Source organism: Phalangium opilio, unplaced genomic scaffold, assembly GCF_054372755.1.
Source record: "Phalangium opilio isolate 3A_F unplaced genomic scaffold, DU_Popi_V2 ptg000113l_1, whole genome shotgun sequence".
Classification (NCBI taxonomy): Eukaryota; Metazoa; Arthropoda; class Arachnida; order Opiliones; family Phalangiidae; genus Phalangium; species Phalangium opilio.
Genome location: NW_028324209.1, coordinates 670,896 through 695,041, shown reverse-complemented (window position 1 = coordinate 695,041; position 24,146 = coordinate 670,896). Strand labels below are relative to the sequence as shown.

General features: G+C 36.7%; 1 long non-coding RNA gene across 2 annotated transcripts in view; it reads right to left on the bottom strand.

The window, feature by feature from the left end:
- LOC149623149 (uncharacterized) overlaps positions 1-14,347 on the bottom strand; it is a 37,770-nt gene extending 23,423 nt beyond the window's left edge. The window contains exons 1-2 of one of the 2 annotated variants that reach the window (XR_016374907.1): positions 13,307-14,347; positions 12,408-12,649 (exon numbers count right to left, since the gene is read on the bottom strand). This is a non-coding gene — a long non-coding RNA (uncharacterized LOC149623149). Of the gene's footprint in view, positions 1-12,407; positions 12,650-13,306 lie in introns of those variants that run through there. The other variant, XR_016374906.1, reaches the window with a different exon arrangement.
- Between the last annotated feature and the right edge of the window lie 9,799 nt (positions 14,348-24,146).

The following is a 24,146-nucleotide window of genomic DNA, read 5'->3' as shown; positions in this document are numbered from 1 at the left end:
CTACCACTGAACCACAGAAACTCGATAGGAAGTCCGAGTTTTCATCCTTTAGTTTATCTCTAAAGTGTCGGTGGTGAGGGTGGTGCCTCTTTGTCTGTGGGGACGGATATTTTTGAATTTGTATCTTTGGGGTCTTTATATTTATTTCTATTTAAGTGATAATTAAATAGATGACGATGTGGCTAATATTTTGGTCCAGCCCTTGGATCAACTCGTTTGTTTTATAATTAATCCTGGAGATTCTGGGAAAGTCGGGGATTTTCAATCCGTGTACACGTTTGCGAATTTTATTTGTCGTACAAGTCAGGGAGGGAAATTCATATTAGTTCCGTAATATTACTATTATAATGTTTGTCTTTATTATAAGTCTGTCTTGACTGACTTTATCAACACTAATAAACTCAAAAAGCAAACTGTTTTATCTTTGAAATTGAACACCAAATGACGGTCAGGGAAAATATGACTTTGAATAGACACGGTCAGAGAAAATATGTCTTTATACGGGCGTTCAATGAAAATGTGACTTTATACAGATGGTCAGTGAAAATATGACTTTATACAGATGGTCAGTGAAAATATGATTTTACATAGACATGGTCAAGGAAAACCTTAAGAAAGTCAGGAAAATTTAAATTAAAAATTCCATCATGGCAACTGCATGCAGAGAGGCGCGTGATATTATAAATTTTGATGACTTAATTATTGTCTAGAGAGTTACGTTCGGATATATTTTTTATCACGCTTAACTGTTCGTTACGTTCCGCTCAAATGATTTTGTGGAAAATTTTCGAAGCATAATTTTCAGTTAAACACCGGCCGGCGTACGCAGTCCGCTTGAATGCGCCGCTCTCAGAGAGTAGCTTAAAATATACACGATATTTAGCTACTAGATAGGTAATTCCTAAATTTTCTTCGCTTTTACCCGAGAAGAATGTCGCAATGAAACGCTAAAACAAGGATCTTAAATGAATAGTGAATAGAAGAACATCATAGCCCTTTGTCGGTATGAGCGAGGGGAGCGAGGGGAGCGAGATTCGTTATATAAAATAATTTCTGGTCCTCTTGAATTAAAGGTAAATATCAGGTCCATGTCGAGAGATATCATTTTTTTATTTTCGACTTGATTCATTGAAGTTGGTATCAGCGTTTTAATCGATAACTACCGTCCGTTTCTTAACGGGTCAAGGAATCTTAAATTTTGAATATCACTCACGAGTCACCACACGATTCGAGTTTCAATGTGCCACTGCCTATAGAGTAAAATTTATTTGAGAAAAATTAATCGGGCCTCCTTAAGTAGCTAAAGGATATTTTAAACTTCTGTATCTTAATGCTAGCTCGGGTTCGTGTAACCAAGAAGTGATATCTAGTTTATTAGGGAGAAGAATAGAATGCCTAAGTATTCGCGCGCCATAGTCCCTAATAAACTAGATATCACTTCTTGGTGTAACTTAGTAGTTTTGAAAATAAACTATGGGGTTCCCAATAATTTTCACTTTTTCAATTCATTAATTTGATTTCATCGAGTTTTTACATCAAAAACAAGTAGTTGTCAATGTTAAGAGTATATTTTCAAGAATATTATTGTTCAGAAATAAGTAAGTTCTTAATTGCGAAATTAAGTTTTAATTTTATTAAACCCAAGAACTTTCCAACTAAAATTAAATTTCCTCTCTCTCTCAGAGTTTCCCCGACAATTTCCCATCATTTTTCCCTGACAATTTCCTACCATTTTTTCCCTGACACTTTCCCATCATTTTTCCCTGACACTTTCCCATCATTTTTTCCCTGACAATTTCCCATCATTTTTTTCCCTGACAATTTCCCATCATTTTTTCCCTGACAATTTCCCATCATTTTTTCCCTGACAATTTCCCATCATTTTTTCCCTGACAATTTCCCATCATTTTTTCCCTGACAATTTCCCATCATTTTTTCCCTGACAGTTTCCTACCATTTTTTCCCTGACAATTTCCTACCATTTTTTTCCCTGACAATTTCCTACCATTTTTTTCCCTGACAATTTCTTACCATTTTTTCCCTGACAATTTCAGAAAAGCCCAAAGATGTCAATGTTAATCGCGTATTTGAAAGAATATTTTTATGTTATTAACAAGTCCAATCTTAATTCGGTAATTAATTACGTTTTAAAGCGTATATTTATTATAACGTTGCAATTTTTCAAACCAAAATCAAATTCCCCTCCTTTCATAATAATATAAATTCATTAAATTCTTTAGTTATGGCAAGTCAAGAGTTAACCCTGTTAATTTAACCATAAACAAAAATTATAAATAATTATTATAATTTCACGTTCAAATTGAATCGCCTAGGCGGTCTACGGTATTTCCGGACTCTGAAAATACCGCAAATAACTTTGAACAAAATAGCGTGCGAAAAAAAAATGGCCCCCCTACATCTTATAGAATAGCTAACTTCCTTTAAAATGTCGACCGACATATTTGTAGCGAATATAGCGATGCCCCCATAGATGTAAAGACGCGTGATGATTGTAGTTTTTTACCAAAGCTAACGCGTTCTTCTTATTGGTTCGTTGGTTCCTCTTCGAGTGTGAGACGTTGGGAGCGCATAACCCAGACAATGAAATTAATAATAACCATGTCTATCGTTAAATATAATAGACGGGGAAATTCCCCTGGCTGCCTGGCTGGCGTATAAGAAGAAGAAATAGAAAAAAAAGGGTTAGCGGCGAGGGTAATTGCCACGATTCACGTTTTTAAACCCCTTTGAAAATTAAGGGTGACTTGGGTTTATTGGTCTGAGATGAGACGGTTTGTCGAAATTATTCAACTTTGAAATGTTTTACGTTCTATTGGTAGACGCAATACGGAAATCATTCGTTATTTGGGAATGTCAGGGAATTTTAAATTGGATGTCAATTAATGTGAGGGAATTTTAATATTGGATGTCAATTAATGTGAGGGAATTTTATTATTGGATGTCAATTAATGTGAGGGAATTTTATTATTGGATGTCAATTAATGTGAGGGAATTTTAATATTGGATGTCAATTAATGTGAGGGAATTTTAATATTGGATGTCAATTAATGTGACGGAAATTTAATATTGGATGTCAATTAATGTGAGGGAAATTTTATATTGGATGTCAATTAATGTGAGGGAAATTTTAAATTGGATGTCAATTAATGTGAGGGAAATTTTAAATTGGATGTCAATTAATGTGAGGGAAATTTTAAATTGGATGTCAATTAATGTGAGGGAAATTTTAAATTGGATGTCAATTAATGTGAGGGAAATTTTAAATTGGATGTCAAATGTGAGGGAAATTTTAAATTGGACGTCAATTGTCATGGAATTTTAAATTGGACGTTAATTGTCGGGGAATTTTAAATTGGACGTTAATTGTCGGGGAATTTTAAATTGGACGTTAATTGTCGGGGAATTTTAAATTGGACGTTAATTGTCGGGGAATTTTAAATTGGACGTTAATTGTCGGGGAATTTTAAATTGGACGTTAATTGTCGGGGAATTTTAAATTGGACGTTAATTGTCGGGAAATTTTAAATTGGACGTTAATTGTCGGGGAATTTTAAATTGGACGTTAATTGTCGGGGAATTTTAAATTGGACGTTAATTGTCGGGAAATTTTAAATTGGACGTTAATTGTCGGGGAATTTTAAATTGGACGTTAATTGTCGGGGAATTTTAAATTGGACGTTAATTGTCGGGGAATTTTAAATTGGAAGTTAATTGTCGGGGAATTTTAAATTGGAAGTTAATTGTCGGGGAATTTTAAATTGGAAGTTAATTGTCGGGGAATTTTAAATTGGAAGTTAATTGTCGGGGAATTTTAAATTGGAAGTTAATTGTCGGGGAATTTTAAATTGGACTTAAATTGTCGGGGAATTTTGAAATGAATAAATGTGTGGCAATTCGGAATAATTAAGTTTTTAAAATCAATGCCGAAATTCTTGGAAGGCGTTGAAACGAGTCTTAATTACTTGTTAGTTACTAAGAATAAGTTCTAGCATCCAAAACTTATTGCAATTACTTTCTGAGAAAACCGAGAAATAATTATAATTATAAAATTGCGTGAAAATTGCCTAAATTATACTAATTACTTTCTGTTAAAACAAAGAAATAATTCCGAAGAATTTTGTTTTTAATTTTTAATCCCCGAACCTAATAATACGTCTCGCTGATCTTGTTGGCGCGTGTTTTAATCGGCAGACGGTTTTTCAGTAGGTGGCCTGGAAGAATCTAGAACCCGTTGGAATGTCGATTCTCTCTCATCATCGCTTTTTATACAGAATTTAGGGGAAATTTTTTATAACCCATCACGAAACGGTACCATACCCTAAAGGTAGATATTACATATTTTAAACCTGACCCCCTTAATCGAGGAAACTTGCCTTTAAACTTGGCTACAATCTCGAATTGAAAATTCCTATAAGAAACTCGACAAGGCCTAGCAGTCGAGTCTGAGCGGCCGGATCTTCGCGGAGCTGCTCGAGATTGTAGCCGATCTCGAGGTGAGGGGACGGGGGGAGGGGGGGGGCTAGGAAAGGATCACGAGAAATATGCAAAATTATCTAGACTTCATCCCCTAAATTCTCAGTATAGATAAATGCAAATGGAATGCAGTTTTCTAGATAGCCACATCAGTTCCTGTTTTTAGCCCTCATTGGGTGTTTCTATAATACAGAAAGAACTTAAAAAAAAAAATACTCCAGTTTTTTCTAGGAATTTAAGAACTATAAATTTTTATTCATGAGTATTTTGAATAAATTAAAGGGAAGGTGTAAGATATTCTTAAATGGAAATAGTTCCTGTGTATTTTAATTCTTGAAATTTCGAGTCAGTAACCTTGATATACCAGACAAATATCACCCAAAGAGTAACAGCGGCCCGAGCATATGCAGCGAGTTTAGGGGAATAAATCTAATTTACTTCCCCACTTCCGTGCCTATCATTAAACAGTCATCTCTTTGAAATTAATTTAGAGTGACCTTGATATACTAGAATCCTAATCTTTATATCTCGCGCGTGCATCCCGTCCTTTTTGTATTGTAAGAAATCATCCAGTTTTCCTATCTCCTATAGGGTTTTAACTTTTAAGATCCACAAAGAAATCGATAAATACCGGAGACTTGAAACGCCATCTTCTGTTAAAATATTTCATCTTCCCTTAACAATATTTTTTTTTTTATTATATCTACCGCGGGTTTTTTCCTTTTGAAAATATCAAAGGGGTTTGGGTTGATCTTAGAGGGAGAGAGACTTCTCTTAGTTTTTGTAACTTTCTCAGAACTAAAACGTGCTCGTTGCTATGGGCTTGAAAAATGTTAACAATGAGTTTGGCAATCAAACCAATAAACCCGAAACAATTATAAATTAACGGGTTTAAAAAGTAAACTGCGCCAATGGTAATAATAATTCGACGGATTGTAACGCGATTTGTTTAATTAGTAATATTAATTTATGTTAAGATAAATCAGCGTTATGTCCTGCCAAGTCCCTTAACCCTAACTCTTCCCTTATTAAATAAATAAATAATCAAACCATTAAACCCGAAACACTTAATATTTCTAAAGCGTTTAAAAAGCCAACTGCGCCAAATAATCGTCAAACGGATTGTAACACTTTAATTATTAATATTAATTATTAAGGCGGTAAAGTAACGTTATTTCTTGTCAAGTGGTTTAGCCCTAACTCCTGGTCTTAGGTCAACGGGTGCTCGCTCGCCTGAGATAAATTTTCGATTTCTAGAGTCTGTTCCAACCCCCCCTTACGTGACGTCAGCCTTAGACCTCAAGCGCGCGCGGTTTTGATTCTGTATGGTAGACTATATGAGAATTGCCATGAAATTTATTTTTAAAACGCTAATTATAGGGCATAATTTTTATATATTTTTTAAATTAAATAATTAGAAAGGGTTTGGCATAGATAATTGTGCACATTTTAATAAATAGTAAGGCAGAAACCGAAACTTTATGCTTCTATCAAACTTCATAGTTCAGTACCTATTATGATTTTCATTAAATTCAAGAGGAAAATGATTACAATTACTTAATAACGGTGATAAGTAATCAATGCATTAGACGAAAAAATTTAAACCAAGTATAATTCCAATGAAATGAATTTTATTTCTATTGATGAGTTTTGAGATCTTAATTTGAAAACTCCAGCCAATTATAACAATTATAGGAACTTTAGTTTACAATTTTCTTAAATTTTTTACCTAATTTTCTCCCACAATCTGTCTTGCTGGGCTTGATTGAATTGTGATATTTCATTCTAATGAAAATTCTTAATTTGACAAATGAATGGATTAAATCCAAAGGATAAGTTTCATGTTCTTGGTGAATTGAATTGGATATGTTTTTAACAATATTTATTTCGTTGGAGAGGACTTTGATTGGAAGGCAATTACGAAAAATGGTTTCAAATGAATTCATTGCTTTTAAGAAAGCAGAGCTAGGAACAATTAAACCGCCATAAGATAATATTGTAGCCCAGGATGGTAATTGATAACAATGATCACTCTGACTTGAGTCTCTTAAATCCAGATTGGCATATTTTTTATAGAATTTTTTGGCTATAGCCCATTTTCTAAAGGACTAGATTTCTTTATTAAATCGTTAACGATGACTCGCTCCTCTCTTCGTTGCACTCTGGATTTTCTCTCTGTAGATTTACAGTTTTGACTTCCTTTCAGTCCCAAATTTTCAGTTGGAATAGCGTCTTCCAATAATTCCTTTTTATTAGGAATCCCCAGCAACTCAGACTTAAGATCCCTTTTGTAGGCATGTTCGTTAAAGTGCTGCGAGCAAACATGACTAGTCATGGGATTGAATTTATCCTCTCTAAACTAGGCTATTGTTGCACGTCGCGACCGTGCACCTTGTTCCAGGCATGGCTCAAAAATTTTTAATATGTATGAATCTAAAAATATTCAATTTATTCACATTAGTATTTTGGTTTTGTACCCAAATAAGTTATAACAACCCGAACCGAGTCCCTAGTCTTATCCCTTAAGTCTACATATAATTAAACTAAAAAAGCAAGTTTCAAATATCTCTAAAAGCTTCCTGATTTAGCATTAATATTTAATACAAAAAAGTTATCAGAATAAAGTAATTAATTTACCTTTGAGGATGCCAATAATACAGCACAACTTGAACTCGCGCCTCGAAAGACTATACATAAGCAGACGATGCTTTACTAAGGTCTACGGGAGACGTCATATTCAGCAGCCAATAAAAGTCGCGAATTTTCGAAGGCAAAAGATGGGCGCGTGAGCAAACCTATATTAGCGAAGCGGCAACTCTATAGACCTTGGTCTTAGGTTACTAAAGCAAGGGTTAAAAAATGTTTAGCCTAAAACTATAATAAGTATCAGCCTACGCGGAGTAAAACTTTATTCCTCAATTTTCCTCCACTGCGGCAAGTCAGTCGGTCAATCCCGGTTGTCTAGACTATAGTCTAGACTTAGTACGGTTGCTCATTTAGGCCTTGGCTAAAGGTTTTTCCCCTTTTTTCCCAATGTTTCCTCTTTGGTCGAATGATAGCCGACGCTTGCGCAATGGCGGTTGCCTCAAAAGCGCGAGAACCGATCAATGGACGTTCCTAGGTTCTTCCCCGTTAGCGTTAGCGATACATGGACCGAGGCTTAACTTAAGGCCTCGCCCCAAAGTTTCTACCGGGGAAAAAAAAGCTTCCTAACGGCGCCCAAACTCCGCTACGGCGGCGCGGTGGATGCTGAGCCGCGAAGCCTGCGGACAAAAACCTTTTTTTCCCTTAGGTCAATGAACTTAACTATAAGAGAATCTTTTGACGAGTTAGAAACTAGGGGATTCTGGGTACGGAGAACACTATAAAAGACTTCTACAACGGGCTGCATAGTCCTATCTAAAAGTTACTAACCAGTAAGAAAAGTCGTAAAAGTCTCAACCAATAAATATAAAACCATTTTTTTGATCGTGGAGTCGGACAATATTACAAATTTTTAACTTTTGTGTCTATAGAAAGCCTAATATCAGTCTAAATCTTGGATCCACGTAATATTACATTTTACGTAACTTATCTACAATTTTCTTCGTATTTAAATTAGGTCTATATACTTAAAGGTGCTAAAACGCGAGTAATCTATGGGTTTAAATATAAATATTATTATAACAATAACATTATAAGTATTATTAATTATTATTATCCCAAATTTGATGAAAATGATAAGGATCGTTTCCACGAACGGAGTTTTATTTTGATAAGGGGTAAAGATTAGCAACTCTAAAACCATATCATTTTACCCATTGACCTCCACCTCGCCAGAGGCCGCTTCTTTTCAATCATTATTTATTGAATATCATACTTTTTGTTGTACCGTTACTTACGACCCTTAGATAAACTAAGTCCAAGGAGTTAAGGTTCCATTTGTACTTAATTCACGGATAATAATTTCTAATTAACTCCCTGAAACACGTTGATAAAGACATAATTACTTTATATAACTTTGGAGGACAATAAGCTCGAGGTGATGACGTCAAAGTGCATTGCCCAATCGCTATTTTTGAAGGTCCACCGTCAGAGACAAGATTTAGAGAAGGAAAAAAAAAATGCGGAGAGTGGCGGGGGGGGTGGAAGAAACGAAACGGCGGATTAGAAATAATGGGCCACCAGCACCATAGATTGGTAACCATGGAGATGTTACGTCACCCCTTTTACTACCCTCGTCTTTTACACTCACTCTCTCTCTCCTCCTAAGTCCCTGCCTGTACCCGCGAGAAGTAATTTTTTTTTCTCCTTCTAGTCGGGTTTTTTCCAAAAATCGGGCCACAGACATAAGGGGGAGGACCGGTTTCTAAAGGCTCTACCCCTTTTGCTCCCCCACATAGATTAATGGCGCGCGCGCCAGTGATAATGATAAATATTTTGAAAGTACATCGCATTCCGGGATCTTCAATTTCTTAGCGATTGCTACACGAGGCGTTTTGCTTTGTAGAAATGCAGTAACCGTTGAAATACAACTTTGTATTTGGGCTTGAAGCTCTAAACTCAAAATATGTCAAGTAAACTATAGCAAAGTGTCGTGTTTTGAACGTGATTACCACTTCCTAACTCCTATAATATTATGAAATACATCGTAATATGTCAATATATATATCAAATTGTAGGAAATTTCAAGCTCTACAACTCTGTAATTGAGTTTTAATCTCTAATCTCGACGCTTTTCGAGTTAATTACGTAAAACCGATCTTAATGATGTAATATTAGAGCTAGCGGATGGTCACTTCATTGAATCTCAACACGAACACTTCCGCTCACCTAGATGATGAAATGAAGGGGTTATAGTTGGGGAAAGGGGGGGGGGGTTTGAGGATTTTGCTGTATAATTTAAAAGGCCAGACAATGAATTGTACCCCTGGTTTTTTTATATACTGTTCTAATATACACTTTATATAATATTATAGGTTTTACGCCCCGAGACCTCTATATGTACTGACTATAGAAGTTTGGGTATATGTACATAGAAAGTGTACGGGGTTTTTCACGCTACGTAACCCCCGAGGGGTCTAACACTCTCGCAAATATCAAAGACGAATAAAAATAATGTTCAGAAAGTAAGTTAGGCACTGGGGAGCCTTTATCTAACTATCTATAAGGCTTGATCTATTTCTCTGTTTATCCTCGTCTGTTAATTAACCACTCAGCGCTCTAGTTTATTTATAATTTACATTTTAATTTTTCTAAGATGAAAGTGGTACTTTCGGCTCATTGATGTTGGAATGCGTTAGAAATAGTATTTTTGAGATTATAATGGGTTAGATTTCATAGTCCGTAAAAATGTAATTTGTTTTGCCCGCTTACTGTCGGCTAGTATTCATCCGCGATATTAACATGGGGGGACAGTAAATATTTCCAACGTTTTCTCAGAGCCAATCCCAGATTGATTGTGATTGTCGCTCTCCTTTATATTTGCATTTGGTATAACCAAGAAGCGATATCTAGTTTATTAGGGAGAAGGTATAAGAGGCCTAAGTATTCGCGCGCCATAGTCCCAGTCCCCCTTTCAAAATACAAGGGGGGACGTAAAAGGAGGCCGGGCTATTTCGCCTCTCCTCAGTCGGAAAATACAAAGTAATTTTTTTCTCATTCGCGTCGCGCTGACGTGCACAAGTTTTCAAGAACCAATGAGACGTTGGTTGTAATTTAGAGGCGGGGCGGGGATTAACTCCGGACCTACTATACGTTTGGACTGGAGATAAAGCTGGAAATGTGGCGGCGAAATTATAACTTCTCCCTAATAAACTAGATATCACTTCTTGGTATAACTTTATGTAGAAGCGCCAGATACACTATTATCTCTGGTGATGTAATTACAATGAAGTATCCAACACCTCGTCGTTCTACCCTTTTATTTTTTCGTCTGTTTTCTCTCCTGTGTCTCTCAATCTTGAGAAACTCGATTATTTTTGGATTTTTTTTTTTTTTAGCGCGGGAAATTGGGGTCACGTTGTCTGGGTTTCCCGCCATTATTGTAGTAAGGATATTTCTAGATTCTCTTTTACGCAATAATAATAATAATGCCAACGCCTAACCATAAGTAACATCGTAACAATAAGTAAAACATTTTAAAAAATCTTAAGAAAGAAATTAAGGTTTCATAAAGGGATGGTAAACTTAAAATTAAAACCATATTACTTCTTGGAGAGTGTTTATTCCTATTGGCTAAGCATCACCCTCCAAAGGGGGGGGGGCGATTGCTTCTATTTCAAGCTAGATTTGATTGGCATGAGATTTTTTTTAATCATGATTTTAGGCGGAAACGAGTCTTAAATTTTCTTAACGTTTTTTGAGTGGTTTACTTTTTGTTGTTAAGTTACTTATGGTGTCTAGCGTATTACCGGATATTTTCTACCCTAGATTTTTATACGCGCTTAAAAATTGTTAAAACCGTTTACTAATTATATTTCTCCGGGTTTGAAATTAAGGTTAGTTTTAAAATAATTTTAACAATCGAGTAATTTAAAAAGAAAAGAAAGAAAAAAGGTTTACCAGTTTACAAAGCGAGGCTTCGTATTTTTAAACAAAATCGCTATTGTGAAATGAAATTAAGAAAAGTAAAATTTTATCTTGAAAATTAAATTAACAATTTCAATATTGATTTTAAAATGACCAGAAACTGACCTCTGACCCTAATCTAACCCAACCTAACTCTAAATTAAAATATGGAGGTTCTTAAAGTCACTAATACAGTTTCCCTCAATGTTGCCAGACTTTTTTTAAACCAAGAGAATGGGGCTGGATCAGTTCAAATCAGTACTAACTCCGAGAGGGCCTACAACACTGCTTAGCGGAAAGGTGGGGGGATTTTCTCTAGCCACTTTAATGAAAGTATAGATGGTGCGCTATCTACAACAGACTGAAAATCTTACAGTTCTGTTCGAATCAGTTCCAAACCTACAGACAGGAGATGCTCTAACAAATTACTGGGAACCCTGAAGCACGGTTAAAGTTAATTAAACGGGGGATGAAATTTCTCTAGCCCCTTTAGTTCAGACTATATATATATATAAAAATATAATCAATATCCTTAATTTTAACTATGAGATGGGCCGATATCAGTTTAAACCGATACCGATATATCGGTATTAGAGGCCTTCATAATCAAGCATTATAATGGCAAATATCTAACTAATTCAATACGAAACTTACTTGGTTGCGTATCGAAGATCCACACATTCATTTCGATCTAATTTAATTTCAACTTTCTATTTATTTACTTATTAATTCATTCGTGTTTGTACTATTTGGTTAAAGCTAGTTATAAAGCGTACAACTCTTCTCGTTAACAAGGAGGAGGGTGTATGACCTCTTTCATTTCGTATCGTCGACGCCAAACATTCTCTCTCTCCATCTTTTAAGCAAAATTCTCGGATAATGGGACGAAGAGCCAGCCGGGGAGCTGGAAAGCGGGAGATGTCTAGGAGGAAACGCCGCGAAGCGTACGGGTAAACGCATGCTCATCAGGAGCGCATTCTCGCGCACTCTAAACGCGGAACGGTGCGGATCACTTCTCTCCTCTCCTCTCCTCTCCTCTCTCTCTCTCCTCTGCGCTTCAGCATCCATGTTCATCCCGGTCGGGATGAGCGAGGGATTCTCAGAGGTTGCGCTGTACCGTTTTTCCCTCTTTTCCAAAAGAGAGGACTCTCTCTCTACTCTTCCTCCACCCCCCCCTCTCCCCGCAAGCTTCGTCTGGTTTCGAAATTCTCTTCTGCGCATGTCTTTTTAGTCTTTGCGGTACTTTCCCGACCCCCCAACTCCCCCTTCGTCTGAAAACTACGCAGAGCTCTCCCACTCTCTCTCATAGATATCAGAATCTAAATACTGGAGTTAGGCTTAACGAATAATACTGGATACTGACTTAGCGGGGTTGAAATACAGTTTTATTTTATTCCCTGATCAATTCTCAAACGTTTCTTTTTTAGAAAAATGAGAATTTTGTGGGTAAAAATGACTTGTTCATGCTTGTACTACTGGAGAAGAAAATTATCAAACCAACATGAAATCACACGAAACTTTTGTCAATATTAAAATTCCCTGATTCTCTTTATTTTCAAAATCCCTGTTTTCCATTTATTTCACGAGTTTCCCTGAAAGGGTTTTTCTAAAGTAAAATATATTTATATAAATAACATAAAAAAAATATTCTAAATTGATAGTTTTATCTGCATTTTTGCTATTTTTAATCGTGGGTTTGTTTGATAAGATTTTAGCGAGTGCGTTTTAAATACGGTAATGGCAGTCTTTATTATATTACCTATTATGATGGTATTGTCAAAGCTGTCAGGTAAATTTGCCGTTCCATTAAATTATAATTAATTTTCGATCTTAATTAATAATTAGGGTGGTTCATATTTTTGGTTTTAAATATATAACCTTTTTTATATTTAAAAAATGTAGGTTAAACTAAAAGGCCCAAACAAATTAATCTTAATTAGAGTTTAATTCAAAACAATAATTATAATTTGAAATTTAATAATAAACAATAATTAAAACGGTAAACGTAGCCTTGGGCTTTAGTCTAGCACCTACAGTATCTAACAGGATTTAGAAAAATAATCAAAATTTGAAGAAACGGGTATATATTTATTCGCTACCTTGGAAAAACCCAATTAGAACCGGTTTTTCTATGGGAAATTTAGTTGTTTCCTAGCTTAGGAAGAGTGTAGTTTATTTCTAAAAGAGTTGCAATCCCGTTTCTAAGGGGAGGAAGGGGGGAGGAACAGTTGTCCTAAAAAGTTATATAAAAACCAAAACTTACCTCCCGCTGGTAGCTGTTGTTTGTGAAATCTACAGTCTATTGTTTGCGCGTATTTTTAATGATATTTTAACATATTTACGATTTATAGCGCGCGGTACCGTTCTATTTGGCGCCAAAATAACGCGGGGGAAAAATATTGTTTTGACTTGTTCGCGCGCGCGTTTTCTTCAGTTCTTGGAAATCAATGTTTAGTCCCGGAAAATAATATTTTTAACAAGGGGATAAAAAAAATGGGGGATGGAGAGAAGGAAAACAATATATAACGCGCAAAGTTTTTGCGACCCGCGCTCTCTCACGGATTATTTCGAACGTCCTTTCGCCGCAAACGCCGCCTCATGTTTGCTGTTTGCTTTCAAAGTTGCGCCGAGCTGGCGAAAAAGCCGAACGCGACAGAAAATGATTCTGATTGGTCGGAAAAACGGATTGTGTCACGTGATTTCGTAGTGGCGGCGGATACTAGCGCCCGCCGCGGAGAGGAACATTTTTCCGCGCGCGAGACGATGTTAGAAAATTTATAATAGACGGTGAAAAAAGCGCGCGCTTCGCTGCGTAACTTTTCCCGCGTTTTTTCTTTTTCTTTTTATTTATTTTTTTTCCAATGGACCATTACGATGCAAATCTCGAGCTGGGAACGTTAATGCTAGTTTCGTATTGGTAAAAATGAAGTAATTGGTTACTTGTAAGGCGGCGGTTTGAAACGGTCCATAATTATGTAAAATAAATCATTTAATGGCTAAATAACAGCGCGTGGAATTCGCGGAATATCGAATCGCGCCTTCTCCGAAGGAACTCAGTCTGGGTTCTTCCGAATCCTTCCCATGATGCTCTCGGGAGTCTCGGCTCCTCTTTCTTTACCTCCTCTCGCTCTCTCTCTCTCTCTCTCTCTCTCTCTCTTGGAGAGGAGGGGAGGGGAGGGTTGGGGGTTAGACGTCACAATAGAACGCAACAGCTGTTGGATCAGAGAGGAAAAGGAGAGGAGAGACAGTATAGATTGGAAACCCCTTCCTCATCTAGCTACCTACATCGCGGACGTTTTCCAAATTCTTCCACCGTCGCCATCTTGGTTTTCATCTAATGTCGTTTTACTTCGCGCTGTAGCGATCAGAAGGGTCCTATCATTTATTTAGAATCCTATATTTTTTTGACAAAGTCAAACTTTCCAATATATTTTACTAGTTTAATAGTAGAATAATCGTTATCTTAAGGTATGGGTTGATTAATATTAAATACGAGGGACCAACTCATCCAGGACTTCTGAGAACCACGTCAGTTAGAACACTCCAAAGTATGGAGAGAACGCTATAGTTTTTGGTAATTTGCATAATTCCTCGAGCACCGATTGTTGTAATTACCCCCAATTATTTAGTATCGTCGGAAAGGGATGAAATGGGTCTGTAACTTACTCCCAAGTACTTCCCTGTATCTCTTAAGTGAAAGTTGCCTAATTTTGACATATATGCAAAATTAAAAAAATTAAAAAAACATGGAACTTTATATCATTTTCCGCGGTACAAATTTGGTTGTTAATTTCCACTGTAATTAGCCACGCTAAATTAGCGTTACCAATGTAGAACCTTAGAAAAATTTCGTTCGTAATAACTAGAAATCGACCCTACTTTCTATTCCAAAACAGGGTTGCCACGGGTCTGGGAAAAGGTCAGGGAATTTTAAAAATTTCAGCAAAGTCAGGGAATTTGATTTTAGTTGGTAAAATTTCTGGGGATAAGTCTTTATTGAAAGAGTAATGAAAGTTTCTCCTCATCCTCTCTTAACACAGAGTGAACTCTAGAGCAATCCTTAAAAATGTCTAGAATTGTTATTGTAAAGTAAATACTCTCTAAAACATCTCTTAGATTGTTATTTATAGTTGAAATATTTCTTATTCATTTTGGTGCAACAAATACATTGGAAAACTTAATGTAGATCGAGTTTATTTAATTATAAGCACTTAAAACGTACTGTAAACATTTACACTTTCGGCCTAAAAGGGTCAGGGAAAATCTCAGTAAAAGATCAGGGAAAACCTGGAAAAGTCAGGCAATTTGGTTCCGAAAACTCCGTGGCAACCCTGTTAAACTATTTTCTCTGATCAACTTAGACTTAGAAAATCCAGTCCTCTATAAAATTGTCATACTAATTTAAGTACTACTATTTTTATTTAAAACACAGTGTGTTCCAAAAAGTGTGGTAGAACCACAGTACAGTGGCTTCTATTGTCTATTTTGAGTCGAAAGGTTCTACATCATTTTGCTTTTTGTCCTATAAGGGACACCGTTTACGAGTTAGGAGCATTGGAGTATTTTACGGATGACCCCTTAGATATAAGTAAGAAAATGAACAGTCAATGCTTATTTAATTGAGGGGTCATCCCCTAAAAAATCTAATTGTAACTTGTTTAGGGCACAATGTCATAGAAGTTAAATTTTCGACTCGAAATAGCATACGTAGAACTCACTGTAGTTCGGCCTTATCAACGGTCCTTTTTTGGAACACCCTGTACAAGAGTATTTCTAATTAGTAAAGATTTAATTATATAAATATATTTTTTCTATCAAAGCCGCTCGTGCATATCGCCAATATAATAAATAATGTCATTTTTCCGAAAGCAATTATCACCGATAATTGGTCCGTAAATTAGACTCGGCCATTAAAAATTACTAAATTTTCCATAAAATTATACAAAAAAAAATTAAAAACAAAAAAGAAAAGGTATAGTTATCGAATCTAGATAAGTTTATCGCAACCAGTTACGAAAAAGTAACTTAAATTCAATTTAAAAGCGTCAAAAACTTTCAAGAACCAGAGTAACCAGAAAGCGGGCCTCCATATAGAATGTTAAAATCAACCCCATTGTAAGAGATTTAGATATCTTAGAGAGGTTAAGTTACTTTTGGCTAAAAACGTGGCTTGAATTTAACCAAGAAGCGATATCTAGTTTATTATTAGGGAGAAGATGCCTAAGTATTCGCACGCCATAGTCCCAGTCCCCCTTTCAAAATACAAGGGGGGGGGCGTAAAAGGAGGCCGGGCTATTTCGCTGCCTCTCGTCAGTCGGAAAATTCGTAATTTTCGTCATTCACGTCGCGCTGACGTGAGTTTTCAAGAACCAATGAGATATGCTGGTTGTAATTTAGAGGTGGCGGGGATTAACTCCAGACCTACGTTTGGTTTGGACTGGAGATAAAGCTGGAAATGTGGCGAATTTATACCTTCTCCCTAGTAAACTAGATATCACTTCTTGATTTAACAACATCGAGTTTGTAATTCACTAATTCAAAAGAGTACAGAGAGCTTAGGGGAATACATTTATTTAAATTTCTTATTATGTCACACCCTCCTCAGTCATTTCACGGTTTTGGCAGCCATATTGGTGGGTTCCTTCCGCATTGAACCCACCAATATGGCGGTGGTAAAATATCTGACGAATCTTAGCTAATCCCCCAAACGAAAACTCTCTACAAGGTCTTTAAGATCCAAACTTAATCTTTAAACGACTTACTTCTGAAATTGATTTCAGAATGAATTTGATATACTAATCACTAGCTGATACATTCCGTTATTATATAGTGTATATTTCAGTATTTTAAGAAATAACCCAGTTTTCTCATGCCCTATCTGGTTTATAAGATCATTATATTCTTAACCTGTCTATTAAATGAAATGACGGCGGGAAAACGCGGGGAGGGGGCCCGGGAAGGGGGCCCAAAATTTGGCACGTGCAGTAGAGCAGCTGCACGACCCAAGGCTCGCGCCAAACGCGTGTTTTTCATTATTTTTCTTCATCCCCCTCCCTCCCTTACCTTAAATTTTTATTTCTTGGAAACTTTTTATCCTACCTTGTCCCCACTCGCTCTACAGGTAATAATGGTCGATATACCTCACTGCGTAAGTGACGTAATAAGAATAAGTATGACACTTAATTAAAATTATCGTTACGCTAAATATCTTAGCAAATTAAAAGTTCTTACCATGATGTATTTGTAAACATCTATCAACTATAAAATCAAAGAGGGCTGGAATGGTCTCGCTTTGTATGTTTTTATCTAAGCTTCCGGTATGCGTGCGCATCTAACCTCTGCTTCCCTCTCATTGTTTGGAATATGGTGAACCAGATATTAGCAGAAAGTTCATAGATCAAAACAAAAAGTGTTATTCGTTCACAGTTCACAGTCTTTAGCTGTAGACGCCATGTAAACTGATAAGCGAAAGGCCTACCTCCTGCACAGCAACCACCCAATCAGAGAAGAGCTTTTTGCGGGTCAAAGGTTTATTGAAAATAGTACTCTATGATGGCGATCCAAACGTTTAATTCTTGGTACTACTAGAGCTAGCATCGGCTACTATATTGAGCCTATTCACGCGTGTTCCTTGTGCTACGGTACGCAGAGGGGGGTCGACACTATTCTGACAGGGGGGGTTTGAAGGTTTCTCGTATTACACGACTCGGGCAAGCTTCGATGAAGTGTACTTTTTGAATTAAAATCTATGAACCTTTGATATTATGAGGTAAATTAATTATATGATATGATAATTGAATATGAAAGAAAAGCGATGGGTTCCACTTTATACCCTCATCGCTCCTTGGTCTTTAATACCTATTGGCTGATAATCTTTCAGGAAAGCCATTTGATTCGGGCTCACATTTATTCCTGTTACGTTACTTGTGGTGGGTAACTGGTCGATTCGCGTCTTCACGATTCACAATTGGTTTTTTTAACACACGCCAAAAATTGTTTGATAAACCTTGGGTTCGTGTAAGTAGGGGAATATTGGGGTCGAAGTTACCAGTTACGACTTTAAGAAGACTTCGAGGGGCATCTGGCTCTCGTATACCTGTCTGCCTCCGCGTCCCAACACCGCGCGTACCAACGCCATAAGTTAAATAATTATCAAAGTCCCAGGTATATACGAGGAGTAGAGTCCCACTCCCTAGAGAATATATACGTTCTTCTTAATTTTCAGCTTTAGGTAATGCGGTTTATGAATAAATATATTTCCCAGAACACATTGGTGTTCGGCGCAAGGAACACTTCTACAGGGGCCATGTTAATTCTACGCAGATTTTTGCCCCTGAATGTTAGCTTTTTTTCCCTTCTAATATCTACTTCACTCTTCTACATTTCCCATTGTTTTTCATATATTTTTAAGTCCTTCCTATATTCTCCTATAACTTCACGATAATTATTATATCCTCCTATAATGTCGTGATAATTCCTATATTCTCCTATAACTTCACGATAATTCCTATATCTTCACGATAATTCCTATATTCTCCTATAAATTCAAGATAATTCCTATATTCTACTATAAATTCAAGATAATTGCTATATTCTCCTATATAATCATGATAATTTCTATATTCTCCTATACAGGGTGTTTGTGAAAGGTCCATCAATAATGAAAGGGCGTATTTATTGGGCCATTTTGAGTCGAAAATGTTCTATGACATTTTTCCGTTCGGGCCACTGTTTTCAAGTTATGATTGGAGTAATTTACGGATGACCCCTTAAATTTAATTAAGAAATTGAAAGACAGCGCTAATTTAATGAAGGGGTCATCCCTAAAATATTCAAATCATAACTCGAAAACCGTGGCTCGGACGGCAAAATGTCATAGAACATTTTCGACTCAAAATGGCCCAATAAATACGCCCTTTCATTATTGATGGACTTTTCACAAACACCCTGTATAATCATGATAATTCCTATATTCTCCTATAAATTCAAGAAAATTCCTATATTCTCCTATAAATTCAAGATAATTACTATATTCTCCTATAAATTCAAGATAATTACTATATTCTCCTATAATTTCATGATAATTCCTATATTCACCTATAATTTCATGATAATTCCTATATTCACCCATAACTTCATGATAATTCCTATATTCACCTATAATTTCATGATAATTCCTATATTCTCTCTATTTCCTAAAACATAATTTCATGAAGAGTTGACTTCTTTATAAAAATAGACTATAGATAGTGGGTGAACAAATGTTGCCATTTGTGAGTGCAACTAAACCGCTATCTACAACAGACTGAAACGCCTGTAGTCGGATCATTAAGTTCCAAACCTGAGTTGCTCTGACAAATTACTGGCAACTGAAGTTAAGAAACCTCCTACTATACCTTAAAAATGTACTGTTAAAATTGACAACATGTTTTTGGCATAAAAATTAATAATCAGGGAAAACGTGGGGAATTCAGTTAGGAATTTGATGATCTAAAAATTATTATATATTTCAAATTGTATCGAAAACAAACTGATATACTTGTGGCGGCGGCAGCGTGAGCTTACTATATGTATTGTGGGTTTGTCGAGGGTGGTATCGAAAGCGGGCAGGTGGTGTCTATGGCGAAGCGCCCCCCCCCCCCACCCAAAAAATGGACGACGACGTTTGAGTTAGAAGGGGGTGTTTTTTGACAGGGGTTCGCGCTCTCTTTTTTCCAACATCTGGTCTCCTCTAGTCAGAACCGAGAACGCTAAAGAACATAAGTTTATTAGATACGTTCCATAAGTATGACACTACCCATACTTCGTAATACTAGAGACTTATAGCTCGAGCTTGTTCGAGAACGAATTAAGCGAGAATTGCAGACTACACTCGGTGGTTAATTTTGCAGGACTTCTTCTTTCTATTTAGTCTGCATTACTAAGCCTTTGACAGTGCCCAAGTCACCAGGCGTCGCTTTACCTCGAATCTATGACCTACCTCATTCACTTCGTAACAAGATCTCAGTTACCAGTGACAAACTTATAAGGAACGTATCTTATGAACTTATGTGAAGAAGTATAGCTAACAGCGCTCGCGTCAAAATTAAATAAAATTGAAAAAACATAAATTTTAAATAATAAAAAAAAATAATATTTCCGAAAAAAATAGTACGGTGCCGGAAGTTCATAATCATGAAACCGGAAATGTAATGTTCGTGGTTAGATTATCATAAATAAATAAATCTTATTAATTATCTTCTTTTTTAAAAAAAAATACCCAAAATGCGCAGAGTTCATAATTAACTGTAATTTTTGTTATTAGTATCAATCAGTTGACCTGGAGTTAGTACACATTTTTGTAGCTATTTCATACGATGGAATTTTAAGTCTTAATTTACCCCGAGTATTTATTTATGCCATAAAGTTCGTCTATAGCATATAGATATTAACCAGTATACCAAATATTAAAGGGAGGGTGAAATGGAAAATCAAGTGACTTTTAATCGATTCTTCTACATATTATAAGACCCGTTTGCATAGTGAAACATCCAGGAAATACAGTCTCCGAATGATTTTAAAATTCAAATTAGGTTCAGATTTTGAGGATAAATTGAAATAAGGACCTCCGACCAATCGCGTAATGCCCTGCCTTCCTGTTAGCAAATATTTCAGTTACACGCTCTACATCTATCGCCACGATTACCACGTCGCGCGCAAATTTTATCAAATCTCGCAATAAATTTCATTTGGCATGGAGCGTACCACGAGAATTTTGTTAACAGGAAGGCAGGGCGTTACGTGATTGGTCAGAGGTCCTTATTTCAAATTATCCTTAAAATCTGAACCTAATTTTAATTTTAAAATCATTCGGAGACTGTATTTCCTGGATGTTTCACTACGCAGACTGGTCTTATAATATGTAGAAGAATAGATAAAAAATAACTTGAATTTCCACTTCACCCTCCCTTTAATGAAATCAATTAAAATATACAATCAACGTTACACATAGTATCAGACTACGAGGACTGGTACATTTTGCACCAGGAGACCCGCCCATTTGGCGAACAAAGCGCAGTACCAAGTAGCTTGGTCTCCTGGTGTAAATACTTTCATAGATATATATTATCAGAAGTGGGATGAGACCAGAAGTACTGAGCTAACCAAATTCTTCACTCGGCGAAAGTGAATATTCTTGATAACACAAGAACGGTTGGCCCTCTGGTAGCGGTTTCTGAATTTTCCCTCCAAAACGTGAGACGCTCGCGGTGGTAGACGGCCGAACTAGATTCAAGGAGCCGCGTCCGTGTTCGGCCGCTTTAGGTTGAGGGGAAGGGGGTAGGAAATGTTTTTGGAACTCGACCAATTTTTTTTTTCTGTAGTGTAGGCGCGTGGGAAGCGGTAGTGCCAGGATCTACTATCAATGCTAGAGCCCTTCACTTCTAGTCTCATCTCACTTCTGATATTATCTTATTTGAATTTTTTTTTTTTTTTTAGAAAATAATCCAGATCTACTTTTACAACTATATCGCTAATTCCTCCGCGTCAGAGTTGCCTGCGTTAGTTTTTAAGGGAGAGTCTAGGAAGTTTGTAATAAAAGGGAAAAAGATGCCGACGCATCCATCGATCGGGACAAACCCAGACCAGACGAACTTAAATTTTCATTTTCGACCCTTCCGACCCCCTTTTAAGGCCGTGACCCCTCCCCTCCTTCCCGCGTGTCTCTTTTGGAGGCTAGTCTATTGGTCTGTTGTCCCACAACATACTAGAAATTCAAATATCCTGAGAAAACAAACCTAGGCCTAAAGTGTCTCGATATGAAACGTACAGGGTGGAAAACTTATACACTTCCAGTTTAGATACTGCTTCATAAAGCCGGGATAATTTTAACAGATGGAAGCTGAGGGTATGTTAATAAACCCCAAAGGGTTATTTTCCATAAGGCCCGTCTATGGGGTATGTTATTAGCAAGAAGTGATATCTAGTTTATTAGGGAGAAGGTATAAATTCATTCATCCACATTTCCAGCTTTATCTCCAGTCCAAACATAGGTCCGGAGTTAATCCCCGCCTCTAAATTACAACCAGCATCTCATTGGTTCTTGAAAACTCACGTCAGCGCGACGCGAATGACGAAAATTACGTACTTTGCGACTGAGGAGAGTGTAGCGAAATAGTCCGGCCTCCTTTTACGTCCCCCCTTGTATTTTGAAAGGGGGACTGGGACTATGGCGCGCGAATACTTAGGTGACTTAAACCTTCTCCCTAATAAACTATAGATATCGCTTCTTGGTATGGATATCAACCACAATACTAAATATTAATGAAATCGGTTTGAAACATATACAATCAATGTTTATTTCCTATAAGCGTAAGTTCATAAGATATGTTTCACAAGTTTGCCACTGGTTACTGAGAGCTTGTCATGAACCGTCGTAGATTCTCTTAAAGCGACGCCTGGTGAGGCGCTGCTGTCAAAGGCTTAGTACAGACTAAATAGGAGAAGATGGGAGTGCTGCAAAATTAACCACCGAGTGTAGTCTGCAATTCTCGCTTAATTCGTTCTCGAACTAGCTCGAGCTGTAAGTCTCTAGCATTACGAAGTATAGGTAGTGTCATACTTATGGAACATATCTCATGAACTCACGCTATATTTCTGAATAGCCGCCATTTCGTAATTTCGAGATGGAAATAACGGATTGAGAAAATCTTTTCTTAGTGTGTACTTACTAAATTGTTTGGGCTTAGCGTTGATTATCAGTCTGTTGGGACTTAGAAGGATTTAGGTTTGGGGTATTTGGTACGAGGATTAGATTCATCGGTTGTCAAGTTATTAACGAGTAATTAATGTTTTTTCAAAACTTCCCCAATGTTGTAGATTTATTGTATTTAGTTATTGAAAGAACCATAAACGAATAATCCTCTTTAAGTTTCCAATCATTATTACTTTGGTGAATGGTGTAACGTCTCCTCTCTTTCTTTACGTCAGAGCCAAAGAGAAATCGAGCACCAAAAATACTAGAGAGAGATATTTATTTCGCTGGTGGCGCCGCTAAAACACGAGCGGCTTAAAAGAGAAGTATATATGGGAGATGGCCTGACTCTCTTGGGTGGATTTTTTAGTTCGTCGGCTTTTTTATCTCGTTCTCTCCAACCTGTGTTTTTTACCCGAATCACGCGCTACTTTTCCACTTCTTACGCTACTGATTCCAAAGAAAAACGGGGCGAAAGATGAACAAGATTTTTACCATGGTTTATTAAGCGAGCATGCTCTTATAATGATGATTTTGGGAAAGAAAATGACTGAACGAAGACTTGGCCGGCAAGGAAAGTTTTCTCTAACCTCTCGCGTATCATACAAAGAAGTAAGAAGGCTTTCACTAACGCCACCAAGTTGGAGTAAGAGGTATTATAAGCTGCGCGAGAACAGACTAGTCCTCTATAGATCCCTTTCAGATATAGAAACTTAATGGTAGATTATTAATTTATGTTAGAACCCAATTGAAAGATTTTATTTTCTAAAAAAGTGAATCCTTGGGCCGAGAAAAAATTTGTCGGGAACACAAAGAGAACGAGTTTTCCCGGTAAAAAATAAACACTACATCCTCCTACTTACCACCGGTTGATTACGACACTACTTATTAAGTCCTTGAGAATACTTTCTCTAATTTTTTAGTATACATATAACCATGGACTTTCTATTTCTAAAGAGGACCAGTTAAGAAATGGTTTTTCGATCCGAGCGTATCACATTCATTTAATTCCAATAAATAGCATAAGTTCGTAAAATATGTTATTATGTTCCATAAGTTTGTTACTGGTTATTGAGATCTTGTCATGAAGCGACGTAGGTCAAACGTCATAAATTCTCGTAAAGCGACGCCTTGGTGAGGCGCTGTCAAATTAAAGCTTAGTACAGACTAAATAGGAATATAACCTGCAAAACCGCCTGTAGTCAATTCTCGCGTGGTTCTCGTCCTAGCTCGAGCTGTAACTCTCTAGCATTACGAAGTATCATACTTAAGGATCATCTATATCTATATATATCAAAGTCCTGACTGATTGATAATCAACGCCCAGCCCAAACCGCTTGCCCTAGAAGGCTGAAAATTTGCAGGAACGTTA